Raw genomic sequence first — 15,130 nt, 5'->3', positions numbered from 1 at the left:
TAGCATAGTTATAAATATAGAGCCTATATCAGATTGCTTTCTGTAAGGGGGAAAGGGGAAAGAAGGGAAGGAGGGAGAAAAATGTAAAACTCTTAACCTTGCAAAAAAAAATGGTTAAAACTACCATTTCATGTAGTTGGAAAAAATATATAAAAGTGATAAATGATATTAATTTAGTGTGACATTCTTGATGTTGGTTCTTTGGGATCATCATATTTTCCCCCAGAAATTCACTGTCAATGCTTTTTTTTTCATGTTTGGCCTGGATTCAAAGTCAAATCTGTTGGTCTATTGTTTCCAGATAAAAATTTTGGAAATTGAGACATTAAAATTTGATAAATTCAGACATTTGAGACCATTGGAAATTGAAAAAAATTGTCTTTCTTCAGTCATCAAGCAGTTTTATGCGCTCCAAGATTAAAGATTATTAACCCCAATCAAGATCAGGGATAAAGCTTCTACTATCATAGCCAGTAGATCTTTCAGCACCGTGAAAAGCAGCAATTCTTGGTCCAGTGACATACTTATTAATTAGACTTGGGTATTGTCTTATAATCTTCCTACTTGTCTTGTGTTTCAACTCCCTATTAATCACTTTTTTTCTGGCCCAAGATCATTCTCCTTGGTCAAGAATAAAAGCAGAATTAAAGTCGGTTAGCTTAATACAAAAAAAAAGAAAAGAAAAAGCTGTGACAAAGCTAAAAAACAGGAGTGGGACATATAGTTAATGTCTGAGGCCAGATTTGAACTCAGGAAATTGTTTTCCTAACTGCAGGCTTATTACTCTATCCACTGTATTCATGGAGTTGTCTTTTTTTAAAGTAAATAAAAAAAGATAAGTATCTCCAAGAGTTAGAGATACGGGATATCTATCTGTCCATTACAATCGCTATTTGTACTCATTTTTTGTTGACATTTCAAATGAGATGTGTCTAAAGGAAACTTGAAGTCAAAAAAACTTTGAATGTGAATCCTGTGGCTTACATCTTTGCTCTATGAGAACCTCTCTATACTCCCAGGTAAATTTTTAAATTTTTAAAATTTTTTTTAAATTTTATTTTTCCCAGTTACACGCAAAAACATTCACTTTTAAAACTTTGAGCTCCGAATTCTTTTCCTTCCTCCCTTCCCAATTCCAAATATTGAGAAATCAAGTTATTTGACATAACCTAAAAATGTAGTCATGAAACATTAATCCAGGTAAACTTCTAAGACCATAAATTAAAGATCAGTTGTACTGTCTATAGAGGATGGGTCTCTTTACCTTACCCCTTTGACAGTCTGATGAAGTCTATGAATTCCACCTCAGAAATATTTTTAAATACATAAAATACATAAGATTACAAAGGAAATAAATAATATTTAAATAGTTATCAAAATATAGCTTTAAAAAAACAACAAAGTTCATGAACCCCAGGCTAAGAACTCAGATCTATAGTAGAAATTTCCTTAGTTTCCTATATCAGTGAAATCATAGATCCCATTATCCTTTCAAATATTTGGCAGCATGTAAAACTGTATAACCTCTATGCAGAAATATATAAGATTAAAACTCCGGTCACCTGTTTACCTGCACTAAAAAGACTTAGGACTGACACTTGGGATCTCTTGAGTCATTCTGTAGGGAAACAGTTATTGGGGTGAGGGGGTGGAAGGAAGGGATTGGCATTCAGTGGACTGGCTCCCCACAGTAGGAGGTTAAACTTAGAGCTTTTAGCACCAGATGAGTCAACAGGGTAAACTGTTCTATTCCTGACTAAGACTTGGAAATATCCAAGGGGAAAGCAAGGACATACTCTCCTTCAGTTAAATGAAAACGTGCTCCTCTGCACCACACAGAACTACAACTGCTTTAGCAGTGGGAAAAGCTCTTTTCAGAAACCTGTCATCTCCCGGGCAAGGCTTGCCTTGTGCATTAAACGTCCATTAGTTTCTGAGCCTTCATCCATTAAAATCCGCAGCCACTCATTATGCATATTGGGTCTGGGTGCTGTCTGTCATTTCATCAATGGGGAGCTGTTTCGCCTGCATCTCTCCTAATTGCTCTAAGTGCCTGTTTCTTAGAGAAAGCATCGAGTTTGACGATTAGAACCAACTTGCCTTCCCTGGTAGATTTAACAGATAAGCAATAGTAAATTCGGGTCTGCCGTCATTTACTCTAATTTATTAGAACCCTATCTGCTTGCACTCACCAGTGGGTGTTTTTCCATCTGCAAGGCTCTGCTTGCCCAATGGTTCCCTGCTACATTTGGAACTTGCTTTTTGTGGGAGTCATAAATGCCACGTAAATTTATAATCCATCCGTGTTACTGTGATGATGGGTTTAAATTTCCTCCAGTGTTGATTACTTTAAACATGTCATTTTTTTTTTAATGCGGGTGGCACTCAGGAGAGCATCTTGGCTGAAATTGGCTTTGTTGATGGAAAAAATTAAGCTTTCATCCTTTCCAAATCACAGCTCACTGAGGCAGTGCAATCATTTAATTACTGTGACTCATCTACCTTGATCCGCATGGTTGCAGCATGGAAGCAAAAAGCACATTGAAATGGAAGAAAAAAAGGAAAAAAGAAAATCTCATTGTAAACAAGACCTAGAGTTGTTCCTACTAATTCTTGGGGAAGCTGGAGGAAAACAGAAGGTTTGCACTATGCTGGATAAAAAAAAAATCTAGATTAATCTTCAATTACATATAAATGAAATAAGGGTAAAAATCCCTTAAATTTGTTTCCATATTGTCTTCAAGGTAAATATAAATTTTGCAGTCCTCTATAGTCTTGTTGATCTTTGTTAGACCTTTATGTAATCTATTTATAGGATTAAAAATAACCAATCAATGACTTTTGAGGTATTCTGTTTCATGTAGATGCTACATAAGCATTCTTACAGGATTCAAAAATATTTCTACAGATTGTGTTCCATTTTATAATAATGGTTGTTAATAAGTATGGTCAGAAAGAGTACTGGTAATTGCTGTCTCATTGATTTTTGCGTTCTGGGTCCAGGTCTTTTGATTTGTTTTAAGGAGAAAATAAACATAAAGGCATTAGGAGAACCTGGGTTTACTTAATCTGAAGCCTCTACAATCAGAATTTTCCTATTTGAAGATGTTTTAGAAATCTGCTGCAACCAGAAGAGAGAATTTTTTTCTTTCTGGGAGCTGCTGAGAAAATGCCTATTTTTCTCCCTCAATAGCTGAGGGTTGTAACAAGGATTCAGGGATAGGAGCCAAAGGAGAGAGATATTGTGCATCTTCAGTTATTCATTAGATCTAAGGCTAGAAATCTCATTCTTCAATCCAGTGACAAAGGGTCTCCTGATTGTTGCAAAAAAAAAATAAGTACTGTATCCCCTTCCCCCCCTCCATTCTAATTACTGACCTTCCAAGGGCTTCCCTTAAATCCCAGCTAAAATCCCAGCCTCTAAAGGAAGCCTCCCTTAACTCCCTTCAATTCTAATGCTTTCCCTCTTTTAATTATTTACTATTTACCCGTATATAGCTTGCTTTGTATATATTTGTCCACATGTTCTCTACTTTATTAGACTGTAAGCTCCCTAAGGGCAGGGACTATTTTTTTTTTTGCCTCTTTTTGAATCCCCAGCTGTTAGCACAGTGCCACTGTAGTAGATGCTTAATATTGATTGATTGATTGATTGATTGACTTGAGTAGGGTTTCAGGCAGCAAAAGGCAGAGGTGGAATTTAAATCCTTGTCTACAGACTGCAGATCCATTGCTCATTGAACTCTATAAATCTCTCTTTTTCATTTAGGTTTGGAGATATTTCCTTCTCATCACAAATATTTATCTTGCTATTTGTCATTTCAGTCATGTCTTACTCTATGATACCACTTGGGGGTTTTTGTGGCAAAGATATTTCCTTCTCCAGCTCTTTTTATAGATGAGGGAGGCAAACAGGCTTAAGTGACTTGTTCAGGGTCACACTGGTAATAAGTGTCTGAGGCCAAATTTGAATTTAGGTCCTCCTGACTATCCATTTTGCCATCTAGCTTTCAGTGAGAAATGAAGGGCGTTGTTGGTCTTCACAGGGTGTAGAGGGGGGCCCCTTTGAAATCCATTACAAAGGGGGGAATGGCCCCAGTCAATCACAAAGCTGAGAGAGTTCTACTCCCATTCCAAAAATGACAAACTAGATTAGAAGAAACTAGTCCTTAACTGGTCAAGAGTAACCGAAACTTGACCTTCTCCTTTGCACATGCTCAAAGAGATCCATCTGTTCTTGCTCTTTAGTATAAAGAGCAGGGTGGGGAAACATAGGAACCAATGTATCAGATTAGTGACCCCAGCCTATGCTTGGCATGAATGGGGCAGGAACAAAGTCTTTCAAAGTGCCTAAAAGAGCTTGTATGTTGGGATTTCCCTGCCCTTCTCTCCCACCATGAGAGGTGTGCTATTTTGTTAAGATATCCTAATAAAAACCATTTTAATCACTCTGGGCTATGGAGCCATTTTATAACACTTCCCATAAGACCTGTCTAAACTCCCCCTTAAGACAAAGGTGGGGAACCTTTTTTCTGTCAATGATCACTTGAATATTTATATCATTCTCAAGCTATATTTGATCAAATATTTAATTAATTCACCCCCAAAAAGCACCTAGATTCAATGGATTTTGTCATGCCTGTTGTTGCCTTGCAAGGTCACCAATTAAGCCCTGTTTTTCCTTCTTTCAGATTTAACAATAAGATAACCTCTGCAGATAAACAGGTTTTCTTTATTGAATTTTACAACAATCCCATGCAATAATCAATTCTTAAGCTCCTATTGTGTGCAAAGCAAGATATTTATGTTGCTGATTTTTGATTTTGGTTTGGGGTTGGAGGACTAGTGTAGTATGCAGGTGCCTCCTTAAAAGACTTACATTTTAGGAAATTGTAAATGAATTGTCTGACCTCTGGTCATTTAATCTCATCCAGCTTGAATACTGGCTTTTACAACTGTTTTTCTCAGCCCTTTGGATTTGAGGGTTTTGAATAATCTGGAGTATTGAAGTGGTCTAGCTTTTATTTCATACTTACTTGCATGCCAAGTCAGACCCTGCATGCCTCCCCAGGAGGAGATTGTCCATCCCCCCAGACTTGGCCTGAACACCAAGGTAGCCCTTCCCTGGCTGTCAGCAAACTGATGGCTAATGATGCCAGGGCCACTTAATGAATCACAGAAGTCCCAGCAGATGGCTCCAGAGACTAGAGTCCTGGTGAGTTAATGTAGCCCTCTGACGAATGATTTTGCTTACCTGAGACTCAGAATCTGCAAGCTTAGATGGTCAATGGAATCAGCAGTCCTAGGCCCGGATAGACTATATCAATCAATCATTTATGACCTAACTCAGGGAAAGGAAGAATAATAAAATGAGAAAATGCAGTGGATCTGGAGTGAAGGGATCTGGGTTCAAGTCCTCTGATCCTACTTCAGCCTCAGTTTCATCATCTATAAAATAGAAGTTTAACCAGGTGGTTTCTGAGTCCCATCTGGTGCTATATCTATCATAAAAAATTCATAAATTATATCATCACTGAAAAATAAAACTATCTCAAATAAATAAAAAAATCACAGATTTAGAGTTAGAAAGGACCTGGGCTATCTAGCCCAACCCCCTTATTTTACAGAGGAAAGGATTAAGGGAATCAGCCAAGCTCAGATATCTAATATCCTCAGAGACAGATTTGAAGCTAGATCTCTCGACAACAGAGTGTGTTTTGAGTACTATACTATGCTAGTTCCTACATTAATAGAAATAACATCAATAATTAACAAACTTTACACCTAATGTCTTTATAAAAAAATCTTTATGACGATGATCTACATCTATTAAATATTCAACAATTCATAATCCCACTCTCCATTGATGGGAAATTCCCTGCCTCCCAAGATAGTCCATTACATACTCAATTCTAATTATTAGGAAGGTTTTTTTTTTACTTACTGAGAATTCAAATCCACTACTCAACAGAGATTTTTAAGTACAGTTCAATAGAAGGTTAGTTTCTGCTTCTATTTATCAAATAACCCTCCATGAACTTAATCTTTCACTTATAATGAGAGACTCCTGGTTAAAGGAGAGCCTTTGGGGGCACATTAGGGTTAGTAAACTTAACTGCCCTTAAAAATCTCAAAACAGCAAATGATGGGATCTTGGAGGGGTTTTTTTTTTTTGGTACATTTTAGTCAATTTTGTAATAATTGTATGGATAGAGCACTCTGCCCCCTAAAGTATGCTACCTCTTTCTTTGTCTAAAGCAAGCCAGTCCAATCTCCAGGAGTTGAAATTAGCCACATAATCAATCATGAACTCTTCACAGCAACTGTAGCTAACCTTCCAAGAGATAGGAGAAACAGTCAGTTATCCTTGAAATGCCTACAAACAAAAGACCTAAGGAATCTTGCTCTTCATGAATAAGTGAATGAATAAAAAAGCATTTAAATGTAGGCTAGGATAAAAATACTCATAAAAAAACAGGCTTTGACCTCAGGGCAAGAGACATTGTTGAGAAAAAGATGGGAAAGCTGGGAATGAAAATAAGAACTCAAGCCCCACAGCCCTTAGTCTGGTTGTAATGGCTGATTTGTTTCTTGGGTTCAGTTCTGCCCTGAGAGGAATTGTGATTCAGACTCAGGAATTCAGGTTTTGGAAAGAAAATAGAGATTTATTAAAGAAAGTTACAGCATACTAAGGAATGTATAGAAAAGTTAGAGTTTTAAGAGACCATGTGGGTTGCTAACTGGCCAGCATTCAGCAGGAGACTGGAAAGTCAAAAAGAGAGAGCTCCTTTTTCCTCCCCCCCCCCCCCCCCCTTAAGCTCTCTCCCAGTGTCCATGGGAGGAGGTAGTGTCCTGGGAGTGACCCAAGTCCCTCAATGGTGATCTTGCCATTTCCGGAGGGGTCTCTTTTGGGTGGTCTTCAGGATCTGTGCTTCCTGACTACCCAATGCAATCCAAATTGAAGGTCAGGTCCTCAGGTGTGGCCTAAATTAGTTGATAAAAGAAGATTCCTTTTACAATGCAAACAAAAGATTTACAAAGTTTGTTTCCAACTAATTTCATCAACCCCCAAGCCCATGTTTCTCTGAATCACTGTGATTGTCGATTCTGCTTATAGGTGACAAAGTAGATAGAGCACCCTGCCTGGAATTAGGAAGATTTATCTTCCTACTAACTATGTGGCCCTGGACAAGTCATTTTATCTTGTTTGTCTCAGTTTCCTCATTTATAAAATGAGTGGGAGAAGAAAATGACAAACCACTCCAGTTTCCACATAATGTTGCTCCTATTAAGATCCTTTTCGGATGCTGGATGAGTTCTTGTCTCAATTATCATTGTTAGGTCATTAGGGAAGGTCATCACTTTTTTCTCCTTGGGGTACCAGATCTCTGTATATCTGGTCTCTGAAACATAAGAAAATTATGTTTTTTGACATTTGGAAACTCACAAATGTGGAGACTCCACTCCTTTCTTCTAGAATGGATAAAAAAAACACACACATAGCATCTGAGGCCTGAGGCATATTTCTCAGGGCCACATGCCTCAATAGGGAGAAGGTCTCAATGATTCCTCCCCTTATAGCATGATCTCTCACCAGGCTCTATGAGCAAAGGAGTCCAGTTATGAACAGAGCAGAAGAAAATACTGAAACAAGGGAAAGGGAGAGAACCAACTAAGTCTTTTGAAATGCCTTTGCATCCTATCAAAGAATCTTACATTTACCTGTAGTTAACTGACCAGAACAAGTTAAAGAATATGTATACACATCCCACAGTCTCTCTAAGGCTCTTCTCTTCCATATCATCATGGTATCTAAGAAGTTGACTCCTTAGGTTTTCCTGATAGAGAAAGGCCTTCTAAGGAATGTACCAGATCCCTATTACACCAAGATCATACAGCTAGTAAGTGTCTGAGGCAGGGTTTGAAATTAGTTTTTCCTATCTCAAACTGGTATTATAACTCAAATTTAGTTCACTGTCCACTTCAACATACCTACATACATACTATGTATGTATCTTGTCTATGCTTTTATATATATATATATATGTATATATATATATATTTATATATATATATGTTGATTACATAGATTTGTATCCTATTTCTTCCTTTCCATTGTGACCTACACAAGGACACAACAAGACACTATCACATCTTTACTATGAATCTCAGGCAACCAATATTTCTTTCCTGATTTATTGATTTCCTCAGTCATTGTCCAAATTTATCCAAACATTATCTAAACAAAATGGAAAAAAATATCCAAAAATAAAACTAACCTTCTCACCCATATGTGTTTTCAAATTACTACCAAAAATAATCATTTAACCTCTCTAGTCCTCAGTTTCCTCACTTGAAAACTGAAGGGAGTGGACTGGATGACCCTCTAAAGTCCTTTCTACTTCTAAATTTGTGATTCTTTGATGCTATGACATGGAAAGAGAAAGGGAGTTAAATCAAACATCCAGTGATGGATTGGTTCATGTCAGTGACATTGGATATATTTATTTTCCTAGATTTGCTTTTTCACGCTCTGAATTCATATGTATCTACACACACACACACACACACACACACACACATATCCCTCTTCTCCATGTAGTGCTTAAGCCAGATTCAGTCAGTTTTTTTTTTCTCAAGGTTTTTTCCTTTAGAACATTGAGATCAGAGGGATGACTTCCTGAAGTATTAAACTCTGAAAAAAAAAAGAGTTGGATTTAGACACTAAAACAGCATCACATTTCCTTGAAGTGGCCTTGAGCCTGTACAAAAAAAAAATCAAAAACAACAAACAACAGAAAAGGGACCAGCAGAGAAATGAAGGATTTTCTCCCCTTCCTTCTTTAAATAAAAGGAAATCACCTCAGAACCAAACAATAGCCTCTGCAAAATTAGACAGATAAACCTTCATGAATACCAAGAACTACTCTTTCTGTTGACCTAAGACCAGGTTTAAAATCTTTTTCATATATATATATATGTATATAATCTTTCTACACACACACACACACACACACACACACAGTCTTCCAAGCATTCCTGTTTATAATAGTCAAAACCTGAGCTAATATTGTCTTCTGGTTTGAGGATAGAATGGAAAGAGAATCCAATGACAGGCAGTAAAATGCAGGAACAAAAGGTTTGTACATGATGTGTTTAAATGTTCTGCTTCCACTAAAGCCTGTATATGTCAGTCAGAGCTAAGCCAGCTTTCAGTTTTCAGTATTTCCTCTGTTACTACTGACCTTTAGGAACTCCAACATCATCATGTTCCTCAGAAGAAAAACTCCACAACCTTTTTATTCTAGGAGTGCTAAAGATGTACAAGTTGTGATTACGCTAAATAATTTTTTTAATTGGCAAGTCAGTTTCTCTCAAGAGATATTTTTTTGCATACAACTCTATGGACTTGCTAAAAGCTATAGTTAATTATTTGGTTGGGTGAAATGGGTATTCAAATAAAAGAAAATGCAGAGTTAAGTTTCCTGAATGAATTTGTTGTTTGTTTCTCTATAATATCTACTGATAGAGATGATATAGATAGACAGGCAGACAGACAGATGGATAGATGGATGGATGGATGGATGGATGATGATAGATAATAGATAGATGATAGATGATAGATAGATAGATAGATGATAGATAGAAAAGACAGAGACAGACGGATAGACAGATACATCCATACACATGGATAGACATGGACCACAGAAAGATATAGATTGATAGATAGACAGATAGACAAATAGAACAAGCATTAATTAAGTGCTTACTATGCTAGACATTAGGCTAAGCACAAGAGATATGAAGAAGGCAAAAAACAGTCCCTACCTTCAAGGATCTTTTATTCTAAAAGGAGCTTGAAGGGGGCGGGGTGGTTATCTGGGACCAAAGGGTATGATATCTAGTAAGGAAATAGCACAATCTGGAGAAGGAGGAGTAGAGCCTGGAATGAAATGAGCATAGTCTGGGAACTTCATAAAATGGAAATCTGAGCCAGAGACTCTCCAATCAGAAGAGAAAGTCATAGGGAAAAGGAATCACCAGGGTGAAATGCAAGCAGATGGAGACTCAGAGGGCAGAGACATTTGGGGAATAAGAAGGCTAATGGTAAGGAAGTGTAAAGGACAGGAGAGTGAAGAGAGGAGCCAGGAGTGGCTTCAGATCACTAAAAAGTAACTTTATTAAGGTATGTACTATATTAAAAGACTTATCTCTCTAACCCTCTGCATTTGGACTCATATGTTGCTGGTGGCATTGCTACCTGCTCAAAGAAAACTAAGTAGATGGTTGAGTAGGCCTTTTATCAAGACTCACTACCTAACCAGGCCACCTTTACTTTTTTTTGTGGTACTCTAGTCTCTGTAGGATCTGTGTTAACAGTATCTTCTCTGCCTCTTTGAACAAAGCTTTTATATTTAAAGCAATCTAATGGAATATTCCCACAGTATAAAAATGAAGACTATTAAAAAAGAGAGGAAAGCATAAAAAGACCTATGTAAACTGAACCAGGAAAAATATATACAATGACTACAACATAGAGAACAACAATATCAAAAACCAAAAACTTGACACCTGCTAATTAAAATGACTAATTCGGACTCCAAGAAGAGAAGATAAAATATTCCTTCCTTCTTTGCCAAGGTTGTGGGAAGTTGAGTGGGGGAAGAAGTGCTATGGGTGTGGAGCATCACATATGCACAATCATATTTGATTGATGTGTTAGTATTTGTAGGCCTACTTTTTTTTATTTCTTTCTTATCTTTTGTTAGAAGAGCTATTTCACTGGGAGAAGGGTAAGAATGGAAATATTTGGAAATGACTCACCCTGGTGATTCCTTTTCCCTATGACTTTCTCTTCTGATTGGAGAGTCTCTGGCTCAGATTTCCATTTTATGAAGTTTCCAGACTATGCTCATTTCATTCCAGGCTCTACTCCGCCTTCTCCAGATGGTGCTATTTCCTCACTAGATATCATACCCTTTGTTTCCAGATACCACCCCCCCCAAGCTCCTTTTAGAATAAAGATCCTTGAAGGTAGGGCTGTTTATTGCCTTTCTTTATATATCTCTTGTGCTTAGCCTAATATCTAGCATAGTAAGCATTTAAATGATGTAATTTTTTTTAAATTCAAATTTTTTAAACTGAAAAAAATCATATATGTACACAAAAGTCTCCTCCCATTCATTAACTACATTTTTTTTTTCTGGCAGCGTGTTCCTCTGCAATTATCTTCCATTCATTAATCTTCTCTTTCATGCCAATGTGTTCTTATGATGTACCTTCTAGGGATATTGCTTAAAGTTATTTGATGTTTTAACAGTTGCCAGAAATCCTATTATCTTCCAATCTAGAAGGCTTATTGGGTCCCTTCTAGTTCTAGCTCTAGCTCTATGATTATCTGATCCTAGCCTTCTCAAATATCTGTCCCATAGAAAAAAGCTAGATAAGCACATTTTATCATAACTCCAGTCCTGGTATCACTTATATTAATATCTGTAGGTCAGCCATGCAGAATTAGATTCACTTGTGGATCTATCTGAATAACAATCTTTTTGGGACTCTTTTTTCCATCAATTTTTCCCTTTTATGAATATTGAAATTTAGTATATGACTTTCTAAGGACCCTTAGCTACTCTGGAAGAATATAGAATAATGAGTTATTGGATATAGGATAGTGTGATGTGTAAAAAGTTAGAGTAACAATTTCTGGGTAATTATTTTATTAACAATGCTTGCATTTTAATAAAAGAGGTAAGTGGCACTCTTGAATGCCAAAGACTCTCATGACAGCTAACTCAAGGCTTATATCACCTTGAAAAAGTGGATGTTCTAGAATGTGGTAAATCAACTCTGATTGATTAACAGGTAATAAGAGGATAAATATAATGAGGAGCTGGAACTATTCCAATGAATTTTGTTCATTTACTTCTAAATTACCCTGTCTTGAGCAATCTAACAAAGGGATTCAATTTCTTGTAAGGTTGGGTGGGGTCTGAACAAGATTGAGGAGATTTAATTCAATCTCATTATCAAGAGACTGAACTTTGAAATAAGGCTATAGATTAACAGGAACCTTTGGATTTCTCCATAGCATTGATTATCTATGTGTGTGTGTGTGTGTATCTATATATATCTATATAGATAGATAGATATAGATATAGATATATAGATATATAGATATATATGTATATGATATAACAATTTCTCTCATTATGATTTATTTAACCCTACAAATAATGCAGAATGAATTCCTGTTCTAGCCCATTGACAGAATTCTTCAATCTTTTTTCAAAGAGCTTAAACAAATTTCCCCATCTATTGAGTCTCATTTTCTCAGGTTAAATACAACCCACATGACTTGGAGTAAAGTGAAGAGATAGACCTTGGCACTGGTAGTTCCTTTTGTGTGTAGCTTCTTCCTCCTTGGCACCACTTAGGTGGTGTGACTTGCAGACATTTACTTAAGTCCAAGAGAAACTTTTTTCCTACTCCCACTTCTTCTCAATAGCTTGAAATTCCCCTTCTCTTTATCATTTGTCTCTTCCGTTTCCCTTTCTGTGTCTTCATTTTATGCCTGTATCCATGAGAAAATGATATTTTCTTTCCAAGAGCTCTTTCTGAGGCAATGTACAGCTTTGCTTCTGGCTGTGCCTGTGATTTTCTGACAGGCAGACCCTCTCAGAAGGACTTGTAAAGATTCACTCATTTCCTCCTCTAGTTTGTCAGTATCCTCTGGTTTTCTTCAGAAGCACCTCTCTGCTTTTTCTGGCTTCCTTTCCTTCTGAAGGTTCTTGATGAAACTTTAAGCATTAGCTCCCTCTTTTTGATCTAGCACTAGTTGTCCTTCCTCTCCTTGTGGAGGTCATGCCAAAGGACTAATTCAAGCAGATGGACTCTGTCATTAGTATGGTCTCAATTCAGTGGTCTTCAGCTGCTTTTTAAGTCCAAATAGAAGCAGATAGGGAAAGTGATGAGGACCCAGGACTAAAAGTATTCAAAGCTTGAACACAATTTAAACTCCATTCAAGGACAGTAGAGGGGTTAATCTTTTGGGTTGATACTAGAGTTGTTGTAAACTTCTAGGTGAGGGAGAGGCCTCTGACCCTGCCAACATTAAACAAAGAATATATGTTCTTACTTTTTATAACTTTTATAAACAGCTCTTCTTCCTTTCTCTTAAGTGAAAAAGTATGATGACCTTGCAGCATCACAAGGTCAAAACAGCCAGGACTTGGAACTAGAGTTCATATTGAGATTATTGGAAACAGAACTGAAGAACTAAGTACTGAGGAAATTTTCTGACCCTGCCCAGCAGTAGTTGAGTACCATTCAACAACTTTGAAAGTGAAGTTGGTGGGACCACTGCTTTAAGTTTGAGTCCAATCTTCCTCAGGACCAAGGTAAGTATAGTAGAGAGTTTGCCTTCAGCTTTGGGAAGAAATATTGATATTTTTACTCTTATCATTTTTATAGTAAAGAGTACTTTGTAAAAGCTTTTTTTTTCCTAAAAAAGGAATCTGGAGGGAAAAGAAGATTAAGTTCTCTAGAGATATATATGCCTTTATATACCTGTTACATTGAATATACCCATTACATGTTTCCTACCTCTAAATACCTCTAAAATGGGGTTATTAGAGAGAAATTTTTTTGAGTTTGATATTTTCTGTTGCAAAAGTAAGTTTATTCTTTCCTTTCTTACATAAAACACTAAGAGTGACAGTGAATAATTCATTTCAAACCTAGAAGCATGTGCTCTAGTGAGTCATAAAAAAAATTTTTTTTTACCCAACCCATCACATTTTGTGAAAAAGTAAAAGCCATCTCTGCAGGTGATAGCATGTGTGATGACAAGTATGACTGGGCAATCTGTTGAGTATCCCGATGTATGATAAATCACATGTGCGTGCCTTCTTCTGCCAAACTAAGGGTGTTATGATTTCAAGTACTCAAAAGGTACAATATTTAAATAGCGCTCATCTGTGTTCTGAGTACACTATTAAAGAAGCTTCCCTTCCTGGGACTAAAAAGTCTGTCAAAATACAACACTCAGTATTGTTGACACTTTCTAGAGAAAATCAGACATAACAATAAGTGTTCTGTGACAGTACTCACCAAAGGATGTGTTTTAATGATCTCATCCTCAGACTACTATCATTCTTTCATTTTGAAGGACTTTATTGGAAAAGATTTCCCAAGGAATCCTTTTAATGTGTTGTGCTTGTGCTTTAGATTCTTACTCAATGTTTACTTTGTACTCAGGATATATAGTGTATTCAAGGACTAACATCTCTTATGTGAGGGTTCACTGAGTGTATTGGAGGGCCTTGGTATCCACCTTTCAATCAACTATTATTTGTGGCTCCAAAAAACTGTAGCATGCACAGCAATCACATCCTAGCAAACTTGGGCCTAAATCCTATTAGTTTGTTAGGGAGATGTTTACACCAAGCATGTGAAACCTTACCCAGGCAGAATGGGCAGAGAAGAATAGTTTTGTTCTAATAGCCACTAAGGCATCTGAAACAGACCCTCTGGAGCACTTGGAGCTTGAGCAGACATTGAAGAAACCAAGGTCATCCAACTGCATCCCAAGCCATCATCAGTCATTTTTTAAAAATTTATTTATTTATTTTTATTTTTATTTTCCAGTTACTTGCCAAAATAGTTTTCAACCTTCATCTTTTTGTAAGCTTTTGTAAGCTTTCCACATTTCCACATTTTTCTATCACTCTCTCTTCTCTCCCCCTCTTCCTGGCAGCAAACAATTTGATATAGCTGTTATGTGTACAACTGGTCACCAGTCATTTTGACTTTTATCTTGTCACAGGACTTTGATGACTCTGAGAGAGTGAGACTGATGACTTTAATGCAACTGTCTCACTTAAATCCAATGAATGCGATCATTGATCCTCTTCAAAAATGAAAGACAAAAAAAAAATGAAGAACAAACAAGAACTTAGTTCTCAGGCCAATTAGAAATTGGTGTTAAGGACAGGGCCATAATTTAGTCCCTTCATGGGTCAGTAAATTTTGCACAGAGAAATGTTCTATTTCATGAGGATCCAATGCAGCCCCTAAAACCTGGCCAGTTGTTTGAAAACTTGGCCATAAGATAAATAAGAAAAGTGTA

The sequence above is a fragment of the Macrotis lagotis genome, chromosome 5, assembly GCF_037893015.1.
Source record: "Macrotis lagotis isolate mMagLag1 chromosome 5, bilby.v1.9.chrom.fasta, whole genome shotgun sequence".
Taxonomy (NCBI): Eukaryota; Metazoa; Chordata; class Mammalia; order Peramelemorphia; family Peramelidae; genus Macrotis; species Macrotis lagotis.
Note: the sequence above shows the minus strand (reverse complement) of the source record.